This window comes from Nomascus leucogenys, chromosome 11 (genome assembly GCF_006542625.1).
Source record: "Nomascus leucogenys isolate Asia chromosome 11, Asia_NLE_v1, whole genome shotgun sequence".
NCBI lineage: Eukaryota > Metazoa > Chordata > Mammalia > Primates > Hylobatidae > Nomascus > Nomascus leucogenys.
Window position 1 is genome coordinate 22,020,724 of NC_044391.1, and position 13,179 is coordinate 22,033,902.

General features: G+C 41.0%; 1 protein-coding gene across 4 annotated transcripts in view; it reads right to left on the minus strand.

The window, feature by feature from the left end:
* Positions 1 to 9,025: 9,025 nt before the first annotated feature.
* MTERF1 (mitochondrial transcription termination factor 1) overlaps positions 9,026 to 13,179 on the minus strand; it is a 367,985-nt gene continuing 363,831 nt past the window's right edge. For all 4 annotated transcript variants that reach the window (XR_004032237.1, XR_004032235.1, XR_004032239.1 and 1 more), the window contains one exon: positions 9,026 to 9,918. The gene's annotated coding sequence lies outside the window, so the exon portion shown is untranslated. The remainder of the gene's footprint in view (positions 9,919 to 13,179) is intronic.

A 13,179-nucleotide genomic window follows, 5' to 3' on the forward strand; every position in this document is an offset into this window, starting at 1 on the left:
CAAATAAACTAGAAAATCTAGAAGAAATGGATAAATTCCTCGACAAATACACCCTCCCAAAACTAAACCAGGAAGAAGTTGAATCTCTGAATACACCAATAACAGGCTCTGAAATTGTGGCAATAATCAATAGCTTACCAACCAAAAAGAGTCCAGGACCTCATGGATTCACAGCTGAATTCCACCAGAGGTACAAGGAGGAACTGGTACCATTCCTTCTGAAACTATTCCAATCCATAGAAAAAGAGGGAATCCTCCCTATCACATTTTATGAGGCCGGCATCATCCTGATACCAAAGCCTGGCAGAGACACAACCAAAAAAGAGAATTTCAGACCAATATCCTTGATGAACATTGATGCAAAAATCCTCAATAAGCTGGTGGAGCCAAGATGGCCGAATAAGAACAGCTCCAGTATACAGCTCCCAGTGTGAGCAACGCAGAAGATGGGTGATTTGTGCATTTCCATCTGAGGTACCGGGTTCATCTCACTAGGGAGTGCCAAACAGTGGGTGCAGGACAGTCGGTACAGCCCACCGTGTGCAAGCCGATGCAGGGCAGGCCTTGCCTCACTCGGGAAGCACAAGGGGTCAGGGAGTTCCCTTTCCTAGTCAAAGAAAGGGGTAACAGACGGCACCTGGAAAATCGGGTCACTCCTACCCTAATACTGCGCTTTTCCAACAGGCTTGGAAAACGGCACACCAGGAGATTGTGTCCCGCACCTGGCTTGGGGGTCCTATGCCCACAGAGTCTCGCTGATTGCTAGCAAAGCAGTCTGAGATCAAACTGCAAGGTGGCAGCGAGGCTGGGGGAGGGGCGGCCACCATTGCCCAGGCTTGCTTAGGTAAACAAAGCAGCCAGGAAGCTAGAACTGGGTGGAGCCCCCCACAGCTCAAGGAGGCCTGCCTGCCTCTGTAGGCTCCACCTCTGGGGGCAGGGCACAGACAAACAAAAATTCAGCAGGAACCTCTGCAGACTTAAATGTCCCTGTCTGACAGCTTTGAAGAGAGTAGTGGTTCTCCCAGCACGCAGCTGGAGATCTGAGAATGGACAGACTGCCTCCTAAAGTGGGTCCCTCACCCCTGAGCAGCCTAACTTGGAGGCACCCCCCAGTAGGGACAGACTGACACCTCACTGAGCCAGGTACTCCTCTGAGACAAAACTTCCAGAGGAACTATCAGACAGCTGAATTTGTGGTCTCACGAAAATCCGCTGTTCTGCAGCCACTGCTGTGGACACCCAGCCAGACAGGGTCTGGAGTGGACCTCTAGCAAACTCCAACAGACCTTCAGCTGAGGGTCCTGTCTGGTAGAAGGAAAACTAACAAACAGAAAGGACATCCACACCAAAAACCCATCTGTACATCACCATCATCAAAGACCAAAAGTAGATAAAACCACAAAGATGGGGAAAAAACAGCAGAAAAACTGGAAATTCTAAAAAGCAGAGCACCTCTCCTCCTCCAAAGGAAAGCAGTTCCTCACCAGCAACAGAACAAAGCTGGATGGAGAATGACATTGACGAGTTGACAGAAGAAGGCTTCAGATGATCAAACTACTCCGAGCTACGGGACGAAATTCAAAACAATAGCAAAGAAGTTAAAAACTTTGAAAAAAAAATAGACGAATGGATAACTAGAATAACCAATGGAGAGAAGGGCTTAAAGGAGCTGATGGAGCTGAAAGCCAAGTTTCGAGAACTACGCGAAGATTGCAGAAGCCTCGGTGGCCGATGCGATCAACTGGAAGAAAGGGTATCAGTGATGGAAGATGAAATGAATGAAATGAAGCCAGAAGGGAAGTTTAGAGAAAAAAGAATGAAAGGAAACAAACAAAGCCTCCAAGAAATTTGGGACTATGAGAAAAGACAAAACCTACATCTTTTTGGTGTACCTGAGAATGACGAAGCGAATGGAACCAAGTTGGAAAACACTCTGCAAGATATTATCCAGGAGAACTTCCCCAATCTAGCAAGGCAGGCCAACATTCAGATTCAGGAAATACAGAGAACACCACAAAGATATTCCTCCAGAAGAGCAACTCCAAGACACATAATTGTCAGATTCACCAAAGTTGAAATGAAGGAAAAAATGTTAAGGGTGGCCAGAGAGAAAGGTCGGGCCACAAATGGAATTCCATCAGACTAACAGCTGATCTCTTGGCAGAAACTCTACAAGCCAGAAGAGAGTGGGGGCCGATATTCAACATTCTTAAAGAAAAGAATTTTCAACCCAGAATTTCATATCCAGCCAAACTAAGCTTCATAAGTGAAGGAGAAATAAAATACTTTACAGACAAGCAAATGCTGAGAGATGTTGTCGCCACCAGGCCTACCCTAAAAGAGCTCCTGAAGGAAGCACTAAACATGGAAAGGAACAACCAGTACCAGCCACTGAAAAAACATGCCAAACTGTAAAGACCATCGAGGCTAGGAGGAAACTGCATCAACTAACGAGCAAAATAACCATCTAACATCATAATGACAGGATCAATTTCACACATAACAATATTAACTTTAAATGTAAATGGGCTAAATGCTCCAATTAAAAGACACAGACTGGCCAATTGGATAAGGAGTCAAGACCCATCAGTGTGCTGTATTCAGGAAACCCATCTCACGTGCAGAGACACACATAGACTCAAAATAAAGGGATGGAGGAAGATCTATCAAGCAAATGGAAAACAAAAAAAGGCAGGGGTTGCAATCCTAGTCTCTGATAAAATAGACTTTAAACCACCAAAGATCAAAAGAGACAAAGAAGGCCATTACATAATGGTAAAGGGATCAATTCAACAAGAAGAGCTAACTATCCTAAATATATATGCATCCAACGCAGGAGCACCCAGATTCATAAAGCAAGTCCTGAGTGACCTAAAAAGTGACTTTAACTCCCACACAATAATAATGGGAGATTTTAACACCCCACTGTCAACATTAGACAGATCAACAAGACAGACAGTTCACAAGGATATCCAGGAATTGAACTCAGCTCTTCACAAAGTGGACTTAATACACATCTACAGAATTCTCCACCCAAGATCAACAGAATATACATTGTTTTCAGCATCACACCACACCTATTCAAAAATTGACCACATAGTTGGAAGTAAAGCTCTCCTCAGCACATGTAAAAGAACAGAAATTATAACAAACTGTCTCTCAGACCACAGTGCAATCAAACTAGAACTCAGGATTAAGAAACTCACTCAAAACAACTCAACTACATGGAAACTGAACAACCTGCTCCTGAATGACTACTGGGTACATAATGAAATGAAGGCAGAAATAAAGATGTTCTTTGAAACCAACGAGAACAAAGGCAAAACATACCAGAATCTCTGGGATACATTCAAAGCAGTGTGTAGAGGGAAATTTATAGCACTAAATGCCCACAAGAGAAAGCAGGAAAGATCCAAAATTGACACCCTAACATCACAATTAAAAGAACTAGAAAAGCAAGAGCAAACACATTCAAAAGCTAGCAGAAGGCAAGAAATAACTAAAATCAGAGCAGAACTGAAGGAAATAGAGACACAAAAACCCCTTCAAAAAATTAATGAATCCAGGAGCTGGTTTTTTGAAAAGATCAACAAAATTGATAGACCGCTAGCAAGACTAATAAAGAAGAAGAGACAGAAGAATCAAATAGATGCAATAAAAAATGACAAAGGGGATATCACCACTGATCCCACAGAAATACAATCTATCATCACAAACACCTCTATGCAACTAAACTAGAAAATCTAGAAGAAATGGATAAATTCTTCGACAAATACACCCTCCCAAGACTACACCAGCAAGAAGTTGAATCTCTGAATAGACCAACAACAGGCTCCGAAATTGTGGCAATAATCAATAGCTTACCAACCAAAAAGAGTCCAGGACCTGATGGATTCACAGCCAAATTCTACCAGAGGTACAAGGAGGAACTGGTACCATTCCTCCTGAAACTATTCCAATCGATAGAAAAAGAGGGAATCCTCCCTAACACATTTTATGAGGCCAGCATCACCCTGAAACCAAAGCCTGGCAGAGAAATAACCAAAAAAGAGAATTTCAGACCAATATCCTTGATGAACATTGATGCAAAAATCCTCAATAAAATACTGGCAAACCGAATCCAGCAGCACATCAAAAAGCTTATCCATCATGATGAAGTGGGCTTCATCCCTGGGATGCAAGGCTGGTTCAACATATGCAAATCAATAAATGTAATCCAGCATATAAACAGAACCAAAGACAAAAACCACATGATTATCTCAATAGATGCAGAAAAGGCCTTTGACAAAATTCAACAACTCTTCATGCTAAAAACTCTGAATAAATTAGGTATTGATGGGACGTATCTCAAAATAATAAGAGCTATCTATGACAAACCCACAGCCAATATCATACTGAATGGGCAAAAACCGGAAGCATTTCCTTTGAAAACTGGCACAAGACAGGGATGCCGTCTCTCACCACTCCTATTAAACATAGTGCTGGAAGTTCTGCCCAGGGCAATCAGGCAGGAGAAGGAAATAAAGGGTATTCAATTAGGAAAAGAGGAGGTCAAATTGTCCCTGTTTGCAGATGACATGATTGTATATCTAGAAAACCCCATTGTCTCAGCCCAAAATCTCCTTAAGCTGATTAGCAACTTCAGCAATGTCTCAGGATACAAAATCAATGTACAAAAATCACAAGCATTCTTGTACATCAATCACAGACAAACACAGAGCCAAATCATGAGTGAACTCCCATTCACAACTACTTCAAAGAGAATAAAATACCTAGGAATCCAACTTACAAGGGATCTGAAGGACCTCTTCAAGGAGAACTACAAACCACTGCTCAATGAAATAAAAGAGGATACAAACAAATGGAAGGGCATTCCATGCTCATGGGTTGGAAGAATCAATATGGTGAAAATGGCCATACTGCCCAAGGTAATTTATAGATTCAATGCCATCCCCATCAAGCTACCAATGACTTTCTTCACAGAATTGGAAAAAACTACTTTAAAGTTCATATTTAACCAAAAAAAGAGCCTGCATCTCCAAGTCAATCCTAAGCCAAAAGAACAAAGCTGGGGGCATCACGCTACCTGACTTCAAAGTATATTACAAGGCTACAGTAACCAAAACAGCATGGTACTGGTACCACAACAGAGACATAGATTAATGGAACAGAACAGAGCCCTCAGAAATAATGCCGCATATCTGTAACTATCTGCTCTTTGACAAACCTGACAAAAACAAGCAATGGAGAAAGGATTCCCTATTTAATAAATGGTGCTGGGAAAACTGGCTAGCCATATGTAGAAAGCTGAAACTGGATCCCTTCCTTACACCTTATACAAAAATTAATTTGAGATGGATTAAAGACTTACATGTTAGACCTAAAACCATAAAAACCCTAGAAGACAACCTAGGCAATACCATTCAGGACATAGGCGTGGGCAAGGACTTCATGTCTAAAACACCAAAAGCAATGGCAATAAAAGCCAAAATTGACAAATGGGATCTAATTAAACTAAAGAGCTTCTGCACAGCAAAAGAAACTACCATCAGAGTGAACAGGCAACCTACAGAATGGGAGAAAATTTTTGCAACCTACTCATCTGACAAAGGGCTAATATCCAGAATCTGCAATGAACTCAAACAAATTTACAAGAAAAAAACAACCCCATCAAAAAGTGGGCAAAGGACATGAACAGACACTTCTCAAAAGAAGACATTTATGCAGCCAAAAAACACATGAAAAAATGCTCATCATCACTGGCCATCAGAGAAGTGCAAATCAAAACCACAATGACATACCATCTCACACCAGTTAGAATGGCCATCATGAAAAAGTCAGGAAACAACAGGTGCTAGAGAGGATGTGGAGAAATAGGAACACTTTTACACTGTTGGTGGGACTGTAAACTAGTTCAACCATTGTGGAAGTCAGTGTGGTGATTCCTCAGAGATCTAGAACTAGAAGTACCATTTGACCCAGCCATCCCATTACTGGGTATATACCCAAAGGACTATAAATCATGCTGCTATAAAGACACATGCACGCGTATGTTTATTGCGGCACTATTCACAATAGCAAAGACTTGCAACCAACCCAAATGTCCAACAACGATAGACTGGATTAAGAAAATGTGGCACATATACACCATGGAATACTATGCAGCCATAAAAAATGATGAGTTCATGTCCTTTGTAGGGACATGGATGAAACTGGAAAACATCATTCTCAGTAAACTATCGCAAGGACAAAAAACCAAACACCGCATGTTCTCACTCATAGGTGGAAATTGAACAGTGAGAACTCATGGACACAGGAAGGGGAATATCATACTCTGGGGACTGTTGTGGGGTGGGGGGAGGGGGGAGGGACAGCATTAGGAGATATACCTAATGCTAAATGACGAGTTAATGGGTGCAGCAAACCAATATGGCACATGGATACATATGTAACAAACCTGCACATTGTGCACATGTACCCTAAAACCTAAAGTGTAATAATACAATACCATGTAATACAATACAGTACAGTACAATACAATACAATAGAATAAAAATAAAATAAAATAAAATAAAATCCTCAATAAAATACTGGCAAACCGAATCCAGCAGCACATCAAAAAGCTTATACACCATGATCAAGTGGGCTTCATCCCTGGGATGCAAGCCTGCTTCAACATATGCAAATCAATAAATGTAATCCAGCATATAAACAGAACCAAAGACAAAAACCACATGATTATCTCAATAGATGCAGAAAAGGCCTTTGACAAAATTCAACAACTCTTCATGCTAAAAACTCTCAATAAATTAGATATTGATGGGACATATCTCAAAATAATAAGAGCTATCTATGACAAACACACAGCCAATATTATACTGAATGGGCAAAAACTGGAAGCATTCCCTCTGAAAACTGGCACAAGACAGGGATGCCCTCTCTCACCACTCCTATTCAATATAGTGTTGGAAATTCTGGCCAGGGCGGTCAGGCAGGAGAAGGAAATAAAGGGTATTCAATTAGGAAAAGTGGAAGTCAAATTGTCCCTGTTTGCAGATGACATGATTGTATATCTAGAAAACCCCATTGTCTCAACCCAAAATCTCCTTAAGCTGATTAGCAACTTCAGCAATGTCTCAGGATACAAAATCAATGTACAAAAATCATGAGCATTCTTGTACACCAATAACAGACAGAGAGCCAAATCATGAGTGAACTCCCATTCACAATTGCTTCAAAGAGAATAAAATACCTAGGAATCCAACTTACAAGGGACGTGAAGGACCTCTTCAAGGAGAACTACAAACCACTGTTCAATGAAATAAAGGAGGATACAAACAAATGGAAGGACATTCCATGCTCATGGGTTGGAAGAATCAATATGGTGAAAATGGCCATACTGCCCAAGGTAATTTATAGATTCAATGCCATTCCCATCAAGCTACCAATGACTTTCTTCACAGAATTGGAAAAAACTACTTTCAAGTTCATAGGGAACCAAAAAAGAGCCCGCATCACCAAGTCAATCCTAAGCCAAAAGAACAAAGCTGGAGGCATCACTCTACCTGACTTCAAACTATACTAAAAGGCTACAGTAACCAAAACAGCATGGTACTGGCACCAAAACAGAGACATAGATCAATGGAACAGAACAGAGCTCTCAGAAATAATGCCGCATATCTACAACTATCTGATCTTTGACAAACCTGACAAAAACAAGCAATGGGATAAGGATTCCCTATTTAATAAATGGTGCTGGGAAAACTGGCTAGCCATATGTAGAAAGCTGAAACTGGATCCCTTCCTTACACCTTATACAAAAATTAATTCAAGATGGATTAAAGACTTACATGTTTGTTAGACCTTAAACCATAAAAACCCTAGAAGAAAACCTAGGCAATACCATTCAGGACATAGGCGTGGGCAAGGACTTCACGTCTAAAACACCAAAAGCAATGGCAACAAAAGCCAAAATTGACAAATTGGGATCTAATTAAACTAAAGAGCTTCTGCACAGCAAAAGAAACTACCATCAGAGTGAACAGGCAACCTACAAAATGGGAGAAAATTTTTGCAACCTACTTATCTGACAAAGGGCTAATATCCAGAATCTACAATGAACTCAAACAAATCTACAAGAAAGAAACAAACAACCCCATCAAAAAGTGGAAGAAGGACATGAACAGACACTTCTCAAAAGAAGACATTTATGCAGCCAAAAAACACATGAAGAAATGTTCATCATCCCTGGCCATCAGAGAAATGCAAATCAAAACCACAGTGAGGTACCATCTCACACCAGTTAGAATGGCCATTATTAAAAAGTCAGGAAACAACAGGTGCTGGAGAGGATGTGGAGAAATAGGAACACTTTTACACTGTTGGTGGGACTGTAAACTAGTTCAACCATTGTGGAAGTCAGTGTGGCGATTCCTCAGGGATCTAGAACTAGAAATACCATTTGACCCAGCCATCCCATTACTGGGTATATACCCAAAGGACTATAAATCATGCTGCTATAAAGACACATGCACACGTATGTTTATTGCGGCACTATTCACAATAGCAAAGACTTGGAACCAACCCAAATGTCCAACAACAATAGACTGTATTAAGAAAATGTGGCACATATACACCATGGAATACTATGCAACCATAAAAAATGATGAGCACATGTCCTTTGTAGGGTCATGGATGAAACTGGAAACCATCATTCTCAGTAAACTATCGCAAGGACAAAAACCAAACACTGCATGTTCTCACTCATAGGTGGGAATTGAACAATGAGAACACATGGACACAAGAAGGGGAACATCACACTCCAGGGACTGTTGTGGGGTGGGGGTAGGGGGGAGGGACAGCATGAGGAGATATACCTAATGCTAAATGACGAGTTAATGGGTGCAGCACACCAACATGGCACATGGATACATATGTAACAAACCTGCACATTGTGCACATGTAACCTAAAACTTAAAGTATAATAATAATAATTTTTAAAAAACTCCATTATGGCATAGTTAATTGTAAAATAAATGTATATGACCAAAAAAATTAAAAAGACTTCCCTCTTTTAAACCTTTCCAAGCAATTCCCATCTTCAAAGGTAATTTTGAGGAACATGTACATCTCTGACTGGGAAAGGAGTGGTGATCTGGAATTAATCAGTGAGGATTTATTGAGTTTCCTAAGTGTATGACGTACGCATGGGTTTCCCTGCTCGTTGGCAACCCTCAAAGCCTTAACCCTGAGGATGCTCCCTCAAGAAAACATAGCGCCTGTTTTCTGGGCACTGGTTCCAAAACATGGCCTGAAACACTATGCCAAGAGCTCAAATCTCTTGTATTTCCCACTACACACTACACAGAGGGTCTGAGGCCTTCACTCCTCATGCTTCCTGGATGTGGTTGTGCCGGAGGTGAGTAGGAGAAAGAATGCTTTTGAGAAAGGTACCTTGAGAATTTATTTTGACAACTCTTCCTCATCCTAGGCTTTGCACTTTCTCTGTCCCTGAAACTTCAAGGTGTTGTTCCTCTTAATATTTCAAGTCTAAACCCTGAATCCAAGATTTGAAAGGAAACAAAGTTTTGCCCACAAAGCAGCTCCCACAGCAAATGATGAGTGCTCTAAGTGCTTTCTGGGGAAAAAAACAACAACGCTGAAACAGTTTAGTCACTAGAGTAAATCCCCATAGAAAAAGAAATAAATCTCTGTGACATCTGCTAATGTCTGCCATTTCCTTAAACACCTCTACCTGTCCAGTTTCCATACCTCTTTTCCCCTTTCCCCAATGCTTCTTTTGTTCTGTTTTTGGCCTTCAGGGGATGATTTAGTGAGCAGATGGTACCAGGAAAACCAAGGGTATTGCATCCAGCTGTGTGTACACAGATTGGTGAATTCAAGCCTCTGATCTAGGATCTGAAATAAAAATCAGAATAAGCGCAAAAGATGGTTGCTTTTTTTCATGCCTTATTTATTCATTTGCTCAAGAAGCATTTGCTATTTGCCTATGGTGTTAGTATTGTTTAAGACAATAGAGAAATACAGATAAAAAGACACCACCTCTGTTTTTCAGGTGCAAGTTATGTGCTTAAGGACCCCAAAACTATAAAACCAAACCATGAAGAATGAGAGATTTAACACTAATAAAATGGAAAACATTCACATGTTGGAACACATGATACATTTGAGTCAGGGAAAGTGTGCTCTTGTTTTATTTATTTGCCTATTTGTGGGAGGATTTTCCTGGGATGAATTATGAGAAATATGACATTGGCATAAAACAGCTGGCAAAAGATCCTTGGGCTGCAGGTATTTTGAGTCAGACTCTAAGTATAACCCAGGGTTCAGATTTGTTCCTCTCAGTTTAAGAGGTGAATGAGGAATATAGGAGAATGCAGTGGAGATTCACAAAGGTGACCAGGCCTGGAAAAGAAGGCTCTGACGGAGCCGATGGAAGCAATAAGAGGTCCCGTTGTAGCTGAATTTATAATCAGCTCTACCATGGATCAAACCACAAATAGTCCCAAAGGGACTGTGCAGACTAAACTCCACATAGAACTTCCACTCTTTGGTGGCTATTTTGATGTCAGAATGGGCCTATCCAGAGCTGCCACATGAGTCACCTTGAACTCTGCCTGCTTCGCATTATTGCCTCTGGATTCTCTTCCCTGGAGGTTCTTCAGGCAGCTGGACTGCATTGTGCCATGACATGCTCCTCATTTTCCCCACAAACATCCCTGATTGAAGGCAGATGACACACGACCTTTAGCTCACCCTTAGGAATCTGTGCTAAGCCTGGTTTAGCACAGCTAGGTTGTAGCATGGATGTTATTCCTATCTTCCAACCTTATGGGTCATGGGTTATATAGAACTCCATCTGTTGTGCATTGCCAGGAAGACCAGAACCAGACTGAAATGGTGTTTAAGTTAAACATCCAGATAATTAGACCCTGAACCAAACTATTGAGAAAAACTACACCTTTAGAAGTCTTTAAGAACACTATAGACACTCACCTGTCTTAGATGCTCAAATACAATTCCCCATAAAAGAGGATTTCTTGATACTCCCTCCAACACTGTAACTGAATAGCCCAAAAACACAGGTGCTGGCTTTTCTCCTAGTTTTACTTTCTACTTCGTCCATATGTTTGGAGAGTGTAGGAATAGATGGAATGTAATTAATCTGCAAATAAACCGTAGCTATCATATAGCTCTTTCATGGGCCTGGAAAATGTCCCAGTAATTTTTAAATCTGGTTATCTCTTGCTCCATTTAAATTCATTTAATCAGCTTGATTCTTGTGGCATCCTCTTCAGTGTCTTCCATCATCTTCATCACCATTCCCATAATCATCACTAAACTATATTGAGTTCTCACTCTATGACAGATTCCATGCCAAAGGCTTTACATATATCATCTCTTATAAACCTCTCAATAACCCTATTAAGTACATACTACTCTTGTCCCTGTTTCGCATGTGAGGAAATAGACTGGAGGAGGTTATGTGACTTATGCACTGGTAATGCTTACATCTATTTTGGGGACTACCCTAAGGCATCCAATAAGTAACTATTCTTTTGACCTGGGGCCTCATATTTATGGAGTGATTTCTGCATTTCTTAAATTAATTTCAAGTGAATGAAATATGCTGAGCTCTTTACTCTCAAAGTCTCTATGCTACTCATTCCTCTCCGCTGTTGGTCTACTAGTTTAAATATTTCAGTATCTTAACGCAGATATAATTTATGTTATTGCCACCTACTCTTCTCCTCCTTGTCCTTGCTCTCATCAGTCTCACTTCTATTCTCACCACCCTCATGTATGAGACTTCTGGGCACCTCTCCTTCCACCTTTCTGCTCCCTCCTACTTACACAAGGTACAAAGCACATGACAAGGGTGCAGAGGAGCCCTGTCTCATACAGGCCTGTATTACAGGGGCTTTATTTGCAAGAAGTCTCTTTATGACAAAGACAGAAACTTTCCTGCTCTCAAAAACTACTGGGCAAGTTTCCAAACTCCCAATGAAGTAATTTATTCCACCCACACAAAAAAGAAAAGAAACACAACTAACTATCTCAAGCATTTTATGCACCTGACACCATCACATTAGTGGCATCAGATTACATATTCAGTAAGGACTTCTACCACATGCTGTTGTAATTAACCACATGGAAATGTGTAGGCCAGGACCCCTCAGTTACATAGTACAACACACAGAGCAGTGAGAACTAAAAAATGCCCTTGGAGCAGAATGTTATATCTCATTAGGAAATGAAATTGTGACTTTCCTGGGAGTGACAGCTCTGGCAGGAAGGAATGGAGGTCTGGATTTCTAGTTATCACCAGTATCACTACTCTTTAATCCTCCAGATCTCTGTCAGGTCTTTGATAAAGAATCTCTAAGAAAACGTTGAGATGGTTTCACTGAGGCATGGCCTAGGGCAGTACCTATAGATTTTTAATGCCTGTTCAACCATGAGCACCCACTTGGGAGCCCAGTATAGGGAATTCACTAGCTCTTAACCCATACATTGCATTGAGACCAAGGGAGGTCAGTCCAGTTATGCCTGTGGTACTTGACCCAAGGCAGCTAAAATAACACCTAGGAATTCTGCTGAAACTATTCTCCCTGCTTTCAACTTTTCTGAGGACCCTGGCACCCTCAAGCTCTCTGCATGCTGCCAAGGGCTCCCATCCCTGTTTTCCTTCCCTGCCCAGAGTTAGAGATCTGGACCTACTTCCCTCTCTCTGCTCCTACCACCTCCACCTGTTGAGAGCCTCATTCCTAACAAGTGCTTCTGATTTAGCTTTGGAATTGTTAACCTCCTACTTTCCTAGTCAGATAGTAAGAGGCATTATTTTCTGACAAATCTTTGCTGTCTTCAAGTTTAATTACAATGGGATATATTAACCAATAACTCTGCTGATTGATATAATATAAGAAAGTGAAGGAACAAAACAACAATTGAGAAGCCTTGTCATGGAATCTTGTGTTCTGACTCCCAATCAGCTGAAGGCTGCAGAGCCCTCAAAATATGTATAATTTTAGTACTGCAGCAAATACCTGTTCTGTGGGAGCATGTATACAATCAATGCCAATTGTTAAATTATGAGTTGAGGAATAGGCATTGGTCATGAAGGTGGTATAGAGATGAATGGACCACTGTCTACAAGTA